This window comes from Astatotilapia calliptera, chromosome 3, assembly GCF_964374335.1.
Source record: "Astatotilapia calliptera chromosome 3, fAstCal68.1, whole genome shotgun sequence".
Lineage (NCBI taxonomy): Eukaryota > Metazoa > Chordata > Actinopteri > Cichliformes > Cichlidae > Astatotilapia > Astatotilapia calliptera.
Genome location: NC_137424.1, coordinates 15,431,058 through 15,444,217, shown reverse-complemented (window position 1 = coordinate 15,444,217; position 13,160 = coordinate 15,431,058). Strand labels below are relative to the sequence as shown.

Here is a 13,160-nt window from a genome sequence, read left to right as displayed (position 1 = left end):
CATGACAGTTATGTCCAAGTTTTCCATGTTCCCAGTGTTTAGTTTCCCCACTTTAGTCTTGGTTAGTTTTCCTTTAGTTTGCTCCTGCCTTTTGTTTTGTTTTGCTCATCAGCCTTGAATAAACGGTTTGCTTTTGGTTAAACTTTTGTTTCCACGCGTCTGCTTCTGGGTCCACACTTCAACCCCCACATAGTCCACAGCCCACACTGTGGCTGGGGTCAGGTCACAGAGTTTTGGACTTTAACTGGCATTTTATGCAAGGTTTCATTTTTTCCTGGAATTTACTTCCCATGTTTTGCTGGCTGTGTGTTATGACTCTGCAAAATATTCTAAAAAATATTAATTTGTGATTGTTTCATGACCAGGTCCTACAGACTCTTTACAGTCATTATGGGATGGTTTTACAGGTGGAGGACACTGATATTTTTCCTCCTCATACCAGTGTCACTACTGGTATGAGAAGAGACCAGTAACCTGTACTTGTATCTGACAAAACAATCAGAAACAGATTTTATAAGGGTGGCCTGAGGGCCTGATGTCCTCTAGCAGGCCCTGTACTCACTGACTGGAACCATGCACGATTGACATTTGCCATAGAATACCAGAATTATCAGGCCACCACTGGCAGACTGTGTTTTTCACCCTGAACACATATGACAGATATGAAAGAGTCCAGAGAAGTTGTAACATCGTTCTGCGTGGCCAGTTTGATAGTGGGCCAGTAATGACCCAAGAGGCATATCAGTGGAGGGAGGCACAGACATCTATGGGCTGGCAGCATCACCCTGACTGCAATTAGGCATCAGGATGAAGTTTCTGGACCTCTGGACTGATTACCAAACTCTACGCTGGTGCAGTGGTTGCTCCTCCTGCTGCAGGACAATGACACCAAACACACCTCCAGGCTGTGTGAGGGCTGTTTGACCAAGAAGGAGCGTGATGGAGTGCTGACCAGATGGTCTGGCCTCCACAGTCACCTGACCAAAACCCAGTGGAGATGGTTTGGGATGAGATGGAGCGCAGCAGGTTTTTGAAATTCCGTCATATTTTGTTTGAGATATCTTTTTTCTCTGCTGATCAAACTGGAGAGTCTCACTGTAATGTGCCGGCGAGTCACACTCAATTTTATTTTTAGTTTGGAAACTGAACAGACTTTCAGTAAAAATAATGATTCAGCAATGTACAATGTTGGGAACTAATACATTTATAACTATTTTCTAAAGGATCATTTAATGCCACTACAGGCAAGCTAAAGTCTAGCTATCATTTCATAATTCCCACAGCAAAAGTAAGGTGACAGGTGACCACAATGTGGCAACAAGACTGAATTAAGACTGGAAACCTGTACCATCATCTCATCCATCCTTTCAGTTTGCAAAGTAGACCTACACCATTGTCTCAAAGGTATACTCTTCTGTTGGATAATTTGTTAGTTTGTTAAAAACCGACAGAGGAAGCTGTACAAACACATCACATGTCAGTTGTCAGCAGAAGTGTAGAGAGGACAAAATGTAAGCGCTGAGAACTTCAGAATCTGAGATTTGTCCAGATTTATAGAGGAACAGATCAGATTTATTTTGTTTATATCATGTTCAGTCTTTCAAAATTAGAAAAGGCAGAATTTGTGTTGTTCAAACACACTGATTCCACAAAAAGACACAAATGTGACATTGCCTAGCTAACAGTTACAGAGCTACATGATGATAATTATATGTGAAGACATCTGCTTTTTTAAAATATAGCTCCATGCTTGCATTTACATCTGTGACCATCGGAGGGCAGTAAGCACTCATTAGTCTGTTCCTCTTTACTGATGTCAGTGTTTCTGTCAGTTTAATAATATCTGTGTTCAAATATGTTTCAAATAAGTTCAGTATTCCAACATTGAAATGAACTTCATCATCTCAGCTCAACTGATTTTCAGAGAAACACTGCATACTGATGTCTGTGAAGCTTTGACAGAAAAACAGTTTAAAACATCAAGTGACTGAATCCATGAATCTAAAAATGTGTTTCCGAGTGAAAGAGGCAGACATGTACAGACTGAACTATCTGTTCAACAATCAGAGTGTTAAAGGACACTAACATGACACTCTTTAAACTAAACTACACACAGACACACTGAGGAACCACATGAGACTGTAAATCCAGGATAAAGAGGTTCAGTGAATGTGGTGTGGAAGTAGAGTTGGATGTCTCGAGACCGGTCTTGAGACCAAGACCGGTCTCGAGACCACTTTTACGTGGTCTTGGTCTCGTCTTGGTCTCGACAGACTTTTGTCTTGGTCTCGCTGTTTCGGTCTTGCGGTCTTGGTCTTTCAAATCGACATAGTGTTCGGGAGATTTGGAGTCAACCATCAGCGGAGCGGGGGGGGGGGGGGGGGGGGGCTTACTGGGCTTAAGCCCGGGTCATTTTTTCAGAAGCCTGGGGTCCTTTGGAGTGTAATTTGTTAGTTTGATGCCTGACTGACAACTGTATAAAACAAAAACAACACACACAGCACAGAGCGCGCCGTCGTAAATTCCCCCTAATTTTGGTATGATCCGAGCTCAGGCACTAGGCGACTGAGCACAGCACCCATGTGAGCGAGGGGGGAGAAGCTGCTGCCTGCGAGTTTGCTGCAGACAGAGGAGAGCTTAAGTTTGACCAGGTACCAAAGCAAATCATTCGTACTGAACTAATAATGTAAATATGACGGTGTATCACAAAAGATTGATATCAAACTGATCACTTGGTTGCGTTACTTGCTCTTCGGGTGAATCAACAAATGGATAAAGAAAAAGCCGAACAGCAATGCTGATTTTTTTAGAGAGTCTTAGCTTACATTTCATATTTTCAGTTGTTTCCCTCCACGGCTAAACAAACTCTCTAAATCGGTTTCAGTTGTGTACCGATGAACACGACAATGGACATAAGGAGCTTCTTTCAAAGAAAAAACCCAGGTAGATGTTATTTTATATATTATGCTTTGGATGTTGTTCAGTATATCTATGCAAAACAAGAGGAATTTCAATACACAGCAGTATATTCACAGTTGAAACCAGATATTTACATACACTTTATGGAGAAAACATAAACTTTTTTTTTTACTGTTAAACATCAATTTAGAGTAAACTTTTGTTTTAGATAAATATTGAAATATCTTTTGAATTAGTTAAATGTCAGAATAAAGAGAGACAGAGCTGTCTATTTTAATCACTTTCATCAAATGTAGGAGTACATATACACTAAGTTTATTGCTAATTAATAAGAAAACTGCAGACGATTCCATTCTGAGCTGAAGAAGCTTCTGATGGGTTAGTAGAGTCCATGTGAGTAACCTGGTGGCACAGCTGTGGATGCATATAAGGCAAAACACAGAGCCTGTTTCTGTGACATGGGAACATCAAGAGATGTCAACCAAAACACCAGGAAAAGAACTGTGGAGCTCCATAAGTGTGGCTCAATTTGAATACAATTTGGTGCCATTTACAATTAAGAAATACAGATAGGTTCTCTCTTTACTCTTAAAGTTAACAAATATGTTTTTTATATTTATCAATCTAAAAAAATAAACATTTATTCTGATTTGATGTTACAATTAAAAACGTGTTCGTGTTTTTATCTGAAAAGTACATAAATACCTGGTTTCAACTGTATATTTGATGATGTTGGTGTTTGGCTTGATTGTCAGCACAAAGAGGGAGAGAGAGAATGACGACAGAACAGAGGTGGAACAAGAGCAGCTGAGACACACATGTTAGTCAAATGGTTGTTTGCCAAAACTCATCAGAACATGTATCTCGTACCTAGTGTTTCTTTTTAGATACCATTTGTTACTTTTCAAATTCTATATTTATTAAGTTCTGCAGGCTTGTTTGCACAACAAGGCTAAATAATTATATAAACTTTTCTCAATCTAAATATTGTACTTTAGTAGAATTAAAAAATAAGTGTAGTGCAGGTTATGATGATTTTTAGTGCTACTATCATCTAGTTCTGATTCTGGTTCTGTCTTGGTTACTGTTGTAGTCCTGTTTTAATTCCAGATCAGTTTTGGGTCTGGTTGAATTGGGGTTTAGTCCCTGTGTCTTGATACAGGCCCGACTTTGTTCTGCCTTGCTGCTTAATTAAAAAACTAGTTTAAGGTGTCCTGCATATGTATATAGAATAGCATCTGGCTGCAGTTTAAAGACTTTTTTTTTCTCGGTCTCGGTCTTGGTCTCGGTCTCGTCTCTTCTCGGTCTCGGTCTCGTCTCAACTTGGTCTTGGTCTTGTCTTGGTCTCGATACCCTCTGGTCTTGGTCTTGTCTTGGTCTCGGATTAGGCGGTCTTGACTACAAGTCTATGTGGAAGGTGTGGAGGTGGATCAGAGAGTCAGAGGAGACTCTGTAGAAGGACACAGTGCCAGCAGGACAGTCCACATACACTGCTACTCTGTTAGAGACAGAGGAGGAGGAGGAGGAGGAGATGGATGTTCTTCATTTATTGTGCCACACAGAGGAACCATGATCAGAGCATAAAAGACTCCAGGACTGATCATTTCCACCAAACACACACTCATCACTCCTTCCTTTCCTTTTGATTCCTCTGTAACTCACTGATATCCAAGCCCTCCTCTTCACTCGACCTCCCAGTAACAGCGACCAGTCAGACCTTCTCTACACAGCAGCTGTTCACAAACATCAAATCTGTCTGGATGATCAGGATATGACTGAACCTCCTCCACATGTGTCACCTTCCTGTTGTTGTCAGACAGTTGGAGCTTTGTGTTCACTGTGTTTGTGTCGATTGTGAGTTGACAGGAATCTGATGGAGAGAACAAACACAATCCAGCTGCAGTTATTGATCCATCATCTGTTCATTGATTGACCCTTTGATGATGACTCCTGACATCAGAATGATGAAGATGGTTGAATGTGTGCTGCTTTGTTTTCATGAATCCCATTAAAAACACACTTACACTTCCTCAGACCTCCTGGTCTCAACCACCGGACTCCAGCAGGCTCCACCCTGAAAGGAGGAGGGGGGTCAGAGCAGCACAGTCAGCATGCACACATGGACATTACATGGCTCTTATACACATATTGTTACACACTGATAAAGGAACAGTCCAACATTTTGACACATAAATGTTTAAACTTCAAAAGAGCAAAACTCATAATCACATCACATTTAATCTCCTTTATTAAGCACGATGTCCAGGGAGCATTGACATGTGCCACAGTCAAGGTTCAACACACTGTGACATTCATGCTGTGAGGGAGTGGCTGCATATTAAATGTAAAGACTGGGACTGGCTACAAAAACTGATTCAGTACAGGTAGAGTGCAGCAGCCAGTGCATCACATATTTTGAGCTAATGCAGCGGTCATCACACCACATACTGCTTTCTATGTAAAGGAGCCTTCATTCTCAGATTAGGGCTGTTTGTGACCATAAAGTCTGTCTCACAAGGGCAGCCACTGGTCCAGGCGAGGATGCCTCCACAGTGGGATGTCTGAGGGTGCAGACATGGGTGAAGTTAGGACCAGGTGCCAGTGGACCTGTGGACCTCTGGAGATAGGAGTTATTGTTTCACTCCACCAAAAGCAGGAGAGAAAGATGTTTATTAATAATCCTTCTAATTAATAAATGCTCTGTAGAGCAAATTTGTTCAAGGTAAACAAACATAAATGATGGAAACAGCATCAACCAATCACAATGCTGCACTCTTGCAGGAGGAGGTTGTGATTTGATGCATGTGATGAATATATTTATTTCTTGTTCTCCCAACAGGAAAATTATCTTGAAGGCTCTTTCTGGAGCTCAGTGCTGCAACACATATCCTGCAGTGCAGGCTGCAGGGTAACAGGACCAGTGGTTGTTAATGCTACATCGACTTTACAGTCAAAAACACCCACTAGTCTGGGCCTAACACCCAACCGGTGACCCGGTTTCCTCCACCAGCTCCATCCCTTTGTTTCTTAATCTCTTCTTTCTGTTGGAATGATTATTTCTTATTATAATTTGAATTTCAAGGTTGATCGACCAAAGTTAATTCACTTTGACTGCATTCTATTTTTCTGTTGTTTTCTACTAACTATTATCACAAAGTCCAGAAGATCAGTTTGATATTTTAGCACAAACACGTTTCAGTAGTAAACGCTCAGAAGCAGCAAACTAGCAGTGCAAAATAGCCCATTTTAGTAGGTGGCTAGTTAAGTTGAGTGACCTAGTAATCCATTTACTTTTACTAATATGTTTTTCTAAGCTGGGGAAACAACTTCCCCCTAATTCTAGTTCATGCTGGGCCAGGCTAAACATGTCATGGACATGGTCTCTGCACACAGATAAAACTTAAAATAAATAAAGAGAGTGAAAATGTCAGTTCCTTTCCAGAGATCAGTTTGAACAGGCTGCACCGTTGTTGCTGACAGAGATTTTGTCCTTTGAGACCCCATAAAGACATCTACTGGTTTTGTTAGACCAGAAATGGGAAAAATGTTCCTATATGTGTGATTGTTCAAATAACACTGGTTTCCAGCATTAAGTAATCAGACAGAGCCAGTTTCCTCATCTATCAGACACTGTTTGTGGCTGTAACGGCCATCTACATACCTCAGAGTGTCCAGTCTTAGCTGCTCAAGCATCTTCACTCCTGCCTCTCCTGGGTTATTGTAGCTCAGGTCCAGCTCTTTCAGAACAGTGAACGTGAACTGAAAATACTGGGTCACCGACCCAGGAACCCTGACAGTACCCCCCCTCCAAAGGCCAGCACCCGACGGCCAAAAGAGAAAGAAAAAAAAACCAGAACAGGGTGGGCCCAGGACGGAGGGACGGAGTCCACACCAAGACAGTTCAGGTGGGCGCCCCCGTGGCCCGTGGCCGAGACGAGACAGTTCAGGTGGGCGCCCCCGTGGCCCGTGGCCGAGACGAGACAGTTCAGGTGGGCGTCCACGCGGCCCGTGGCCGAGACGAGACAGTTCAGGGGGCCGACCGCGTGGAAGGCAACGGCGGCGACGTGGACACAGTTCGGGGGGCCGGCCGTGCGGAAGGCGACGGCGGCCACTCAGGCGAAGGCGGTCCGGGGGCCGGCCGCGCGGAAGGCGACGGCGGCCACTCAGGCGAAGAGGGTCTGTGGGCCGCCCACGACGGCGATGGCGCCCGGCCAGTGGCCTAGCCAGCGGTCTAGAAAATGGCCGTTCAGCTCCAGACCCAAACGAGGCTGGGCCAGGCGAGGCTGAAGGCTCTGAGGCTGCAGCAGACGACGGCTCTGAGGCTGCAGCAGACGACGGCTCTGAGGCTGCAGCAGACGACGGCTCTGAGGCTGCAGCAGACGACGGCTCTGAGGCAGAGGCCGGGCCGGGCGTGGGTGCAGCTGAGGCAGAGGCCGGGCCGGGCATGGGTGCAGCTGAGGCAGAGGCCGGGCCGGGCGTGGGTGCAGCTGAGGCAGAGGCCGGGCCGGGCGTGGGTGCAGCTGATGCAGAGGCCTGACCAGGCGATGCAGGCGCGGAGGCCTCTGGCCGGAGACAGGCGGGGCCAGTAGGCGCGGAGGCCCCTGGCTGAGGAGCGGCCGGGCCAGCGGGTGCGGAAACCCCTGGCTGAGGAGCGGCCGGGCCAGCGGGTGCGGAAACCCCTGGCTGAGGAGCAGGAAGGCTCACAGCTGGCTCTGGGTGCTGTGGCTGCAGGTCCGGGAACTGGACGGGATGGTGGACAGGTGACTGGGAAACAGGAGGCGACTCGGCTACAGGTGACTGGAGGACAGGTGGAGACTGAGCTACAGGTGACTGGAGGACAGGTGGAGACTGAGCTACAGGTGACTGGAGGACAGGTGGAGACTGAGCTACAGGTGACTGAACTGACTGGAGGGCAGCAGGAGACTGGACAGCAGGTGAGGGAACTGATTGGACTAAGGAGACTGACGGATAAACAGAGGCCGGTGAGGCTAATGGCTGAGCTAAAGAGTGAGCTAGTGAAGGAGACAACAGTGCAGCCTGGGCTAATAAAGCTGGGGCCTGAGCAGGGGACACCTCAGCTAGCCTAACCAGTGATAGTGCGAGGGCATGAAAAGCTGGATCAGGAGGTGGATGAAGAGGTGAAGTGGCAGGTGGACCGGTTAGCTCTTCCAAGCCTCCAGGGGGGTCAAGCTGGGTTCTGGTTGCCCTCAACCTGGGCGCTGGGACGGGCACGGAAGGTGGCTGGACACCAGTCACCCCCACCTGAGAAACAGAAGCGGGTGTGGAGGTAGACCGGGTCGCAGCTGCCCTCCTCCTGGGAGCTGGCACTGGTGTGGGCGTAGACTGGGCCCCTGTGCTGGTGGGAAATGGCTGAATACTGGGTGTGGAAATAGTGACGGTGTGTGTGTTACTGGCAGGTTTATTGGAGATTGTTCTGATTTTTCTGCCACCACTATTTACAGTCTTTGGGGGAGCAGAGCAGAACAAATCTTCCCAGTCCACAGAATCCTCCAGGAGGGAAACATCCCATGAATGAGAGATGGGTTTATTGTGCGTTTGTGAATAATCAGATGGTGAGTGCGAAAAACAGTCACTGGAGCTCACCATCGGGAGTGGCTGAAAGTAGTCCGTTCTATGGCGGCGTGTGCGCCGCTTTCTCTGGGAAGCGGAAGCGGCCGGGGAAAACAGCAGAGCCTCTGGCGCGGTAGCCTCCGTTGAGCCGAGGTGGGAGGCGTAGCCGTTGTGCCGCGGCGATGGTGGAGGTCCGGCGGATGAGGCGGCGGGTGTGGGAGCGAGGAGCGGAGTGGCGAGAGAGGGAGTGGCCGAAGCGCGGCGTGGAACGTCCACTCTCCACGGCAAATGCTCCGGTACAGGTGAGGCAGCAGGTGGGGGAACGCGGCGTCTCCGAGGCCCGCCCAGAGCCAAGCGAGTGCCCTCGAAGACGTGCTCTCACTCCGCGAAGAGCCGCTGTCTCTCCTTGAGCTTTTCCGCCCACAAGGAGAGCGCTACCTCCTGCCGCTCGTAGAGGTCCGAGTCCGCTGGGTTCCAAACGTGTCTTCGTGGCACGGGTCGTGTCATTCTGTCAGCGGTTGGGTGGAGGCGAGGAAGAAGGAACCCAAACGCAGGACTCGCAGGTAGGTGACGATTTATTATAAGGAGTGGATGAACAGAACAAAGGGAGAAAATGGCTGGCTGGACGACTGACTGAAGCACTGACTGACTAACTGAACATACAGACGTAGAGACAACATCACAATAACATCAATGACACGACATTGGACTGGTTGAACTGAGGGACATAAATACACAGGCTGAGTGATGAGAGATTAGAACCTGGTGAGTACACAGCTGAACATAATGAACTAATGATAAACGGGAAGAGGACGGAACATAATGCACATGGACCAAGGCTAACACAATAAAACAGGAAGTGGAACAGGCAGAAGATAAACAGTGAACGTGAACTGAAAATACTGGGTCACCGACCCAGGAATCCTGACAAGTTCTTCATAATAAGCAGTTAAACTTTGTGTGATCTGCCTTTGGGTGAAGCAACAAAGCCGGAAAAATTGGACACATTCACAGAGCTTTACCACACCATCACTAGACAACAATGGAATTATTTTAACTAAAAACAAATAATCAGAAAGTCTTCTGCCTGGTCTCGTACCTCTGTGTTTCTGTAACATGAATAATGAGCTGAAATTCTCCTCACGACACCACCGATCAGCTCGAAGGGCCCTCGAGTTTACCTGCATCCTGTTCACCTGTCAGCTGTTTAACACCTGCTGCTTATTCAGGAAACACGCCCACATTACCTGGTGACAGTCACAGTTTATTGTGGGCCGCTGTTTGTCAATATAAAATAATTTAGTTCCAATATTGTTCACACAATTTGCTAATCTACCATAGTTTTCGGACAATAAAGCACACTGTCGATTTTTGAGAAAATTAGAGGATTTTAAGTTTGTCTAAGAGTGTGAAAAATATGACAGCTTGTTTCCTCAGAGCACAGCTGCTGGAGCTTGTGTCTACCCTCAAAGTGTCACGATGTACAAGGGGGACTCAGGCGCTGGACTCCAGGGATGATGCACACAAGAAAATGTATTAAAGAACAATGTCCAATGAGTGTATATACAAAGATGCGGGGCAGTGCTATTTACAAGGGGTGAGGGGGGCAGGGCTCCGTGGGAGAATCCAGGGGAACACGCTCGTATCTCTCCACACAATCCAAACACGAACCTACTCGCACACTGGTCGCTCAGGGAACACCAGGGAAACAGTCCAGGGACTCTGTACACGAAGAAACGCTTGTTAGATTCCAAACACACACTGCAGGGGAAAACACTTGCTTAGACAATCGACTTTCACTGACGCGAACCTCACAACGATCCAGCGAAGAACAGCCGTTGCTTCCTGGCTTAAATATCGTCCACACTGATGACGCACAGGTGTTTCTTCCTCCGAGGGCGTGGGCCAAGGGCGTGAACCCAGAATGAGTTCAGCCCTGGCGAGAGAGAGACCTAGAGAGAGAGAGAGAGACAGCTGATCAGCAACCAGCAGAACATCCAGGCCATGACACAAACTGACTGATCTGGGTTAAAAAGGGGATTCAACAGAAAGGGCGATGGACACTAAGATAACTACAGAATACTTTATAAGTGAATCTGATGCTTTAATAAGGATTTGGGCTATTTGCATTTAAATTAAATAGATTTATTGACAGACATCAATTAAATAAGTAAACTTGTACCTCAGTAATATAGTTCTGCCACTTATCTGCTCTAATGACTGGAAATCTGATATCCAGTCACCAGCACAGCTCACTCACTTACAGTCACTTACTTCACTGTTTTTGCTCCTGAGCAAATCAGTTTGTTTTAGATTAAAGTTGTTTCATAACTGCGTAATTTTACTGAAGTTTAAGAGCCATATTCAGGAGGGGGCACGGTATGAAAAGGGAAAAAAAACGTTTGGACACTGCTAGCACGGGCACCCACACAAACGCAAAGCAGGAGATGAAGCATCGCTGAATATGTTTCCAACTTCATTCTAAGCCAAAGACTAGAAAATATGGTGAAGCATATCTGCCCTTTGGTTTCACCTGCACAAGTGCCGAGGTAGGTCTCCCCTGCAGAATTAGTTTTCCCTGCGTCGGGAGCAGCGCTGGGCTGTTCTAATCACGGACAAACAGTATGCTGCAGCTGTTTATGTTTTTAAGCCTATTTTGCACAGAGAGGCATTTTTTGAAAAATGTATTGATTGCAATGTTGAACATTATTACAAAGGAAAAAAACAACTACACCTAAAATAATCATAACAAACTGGTTGAAGTCCTGGATTAAAGAGGGAATGGGAAGGGAAGAGGAGTACAGAGGACTGATTGGTCGGTTCGTGAGGTGGTGCGAGGAGAATCACCTGAAACTGAATGTGGCCAAAACAAAGGTGCTGGTGGTGGACTTTGGCAGAAACAGATCCCTCCTCTGTCTGCACTGGTGGGAATGATGTTGAAATAGGGCTTTGGAGCGTGATGTCACGGGGGTGGGCGTGGAAAGGATTTTGGCCCGATCCGCCATTTTGGGGGTCTAAGTGAAAAAGGAGCGAAAGCACAGCCATGGTTTGTACTTGCTGTGTGGTCGGCTGAAATGTTCGATCTTACGACCGGCACGGGAATAAGCTTGGGTCGTCTTTTTATGCTTTCCCAACCTGGAAGCAACATGAAGGAGCTTATGTGTCGGATATTACCAAACGAAGGCGTCTAGCCTGGATAGCAGCCGTGAGACGAGCTGTTATAATCTGTAATATATATGTAGATATAATCTATATCTTTGCAGACATATGTGCTATGTAAAGATTCGCTAATTCTTTCGCACAACTGTAGGGAAGCCTGCCTATGAAATGGATCAAACAAATCCAGACTGGGTACCAACGCTACACATGGGGCACTCCGAAATCCGAACGTCACATTCAGACCATCACAGGAGGCAAACACAACGGCAACAACAAAAAAAACACTAGGAGGTAAACAACAACCGCACCCCCAACCACAATCTCTTATTTTAAAAGTTGATCTTAGTCAATCAACACATACATTTTTGAGTATTCATATGGCCTTAATGTATAAACCACTTAAAAATTCCCTTGTGTATTTGCACTCTTTTTATTGGACAGGCTTTCATAGTGGAGCAGCAGAGTGTGAAGGTGATACCTCAGCAGAAGTTATGGCAGAAGAGCAGCCAGAGATGGACACGACAGACGAGCAACACCATAACAACCCTGTGACTTTGGCTGAGGGCCGGATTTGTGTTGGACATGTAGAGGCAGAGGTAGTAGGTGCAAATGTAGAAAATGGTGATCTGAGAGAGAAACAGACAGAAGATCGAAGACCGACAAATGATTGTGTGCGCTGTGTACAGAGCAGAGCAGAAATAAACCGGCTGCTGGAGGAGAACAGAAAGCATAATTCACTGTTGGACAAGGCAGAGATGAATGAAAACTTTTTAAAGGGTGACACGGAAAAAGTGAAATATTACACTGGTCTTACTTGTTTTGCTATTTTTATGTCCGTGCTCGACAATGTAAAAGCTTTCCTACCAGCATCAAAGAAACTGTAGCATTTCCAAATGCTTTTACTCACACTGCATCAGATAAACACATCACAGAGCAATGTGGCATACTTAACAAGCTGTTACCAGGGGATGTAGTTTTGGCTGACAGAGGCTTTGACATCAGAGATGCGGTGGGAATGATGTGTACGGAGGTTAAGATCCCAGCATTTACAAGGGGCTTGTGTCAACTAGATGCCAAGGACATAGAAAATACACGAGCCATTGCACACCTAAGAATCCATGTCGAGCGAGTAATTGGCAGTTTGCGCAACAAGTTCAAAATGCTACATACTACCATGCCAATCCGTTCTCTTCTTCCATGTGAGGGTGAAGACGTTACCTTTCTTGATAAAATTGTGCGGGTGTTGTGTTTTGGTTAACATGTGCCCCGGTGTGATAGTGAAACCAGACACACACGAGACTTGTTCTTGTTAATTAATGATTGTGAAAACTTTGAGTATGTCTCTTAAGACATAGTTCTAGGAAAACCTTTTTTTATGTGTAATTGTATGAACACACTGACATTACGTTACGTAACCATTTCTGTATCTGTGCACTATAATTGACAGTTTATCATCACTTTGAACTCTTTGTTTCACTAAAATGATGTTATAATAAAAGCCAGATAACGAC

At 45.9% G+C, this 13,160-nt stretch overlaps 1 protein-coding gene and 1 long non-coding RNA gene across 2 annotated transcripts in view; both read left to right on the top strand.

The window, feature by feature from the left end:
- The window catches only part of LOC145425230 (protein NLRC3-like), a 611,895-nt gene that overhangs the window by 482,726 nt on the left and 116,009 nt on the right, over positions 1-13,160 (top strand). The window lies entirely within an intron of this gene.
- LOC145425333 (uncharacterized) lies at positions 8,509-13,152 on the top strand. Its single transcript, XR_013906000.1, has 3 exons — positions 8,509-9,053; positions 11,801-11,940; positions 12,091-13,152. It is a non-coding gene; the product is annotated as an uncharacterized LOC145425333 (long non-coding RNA).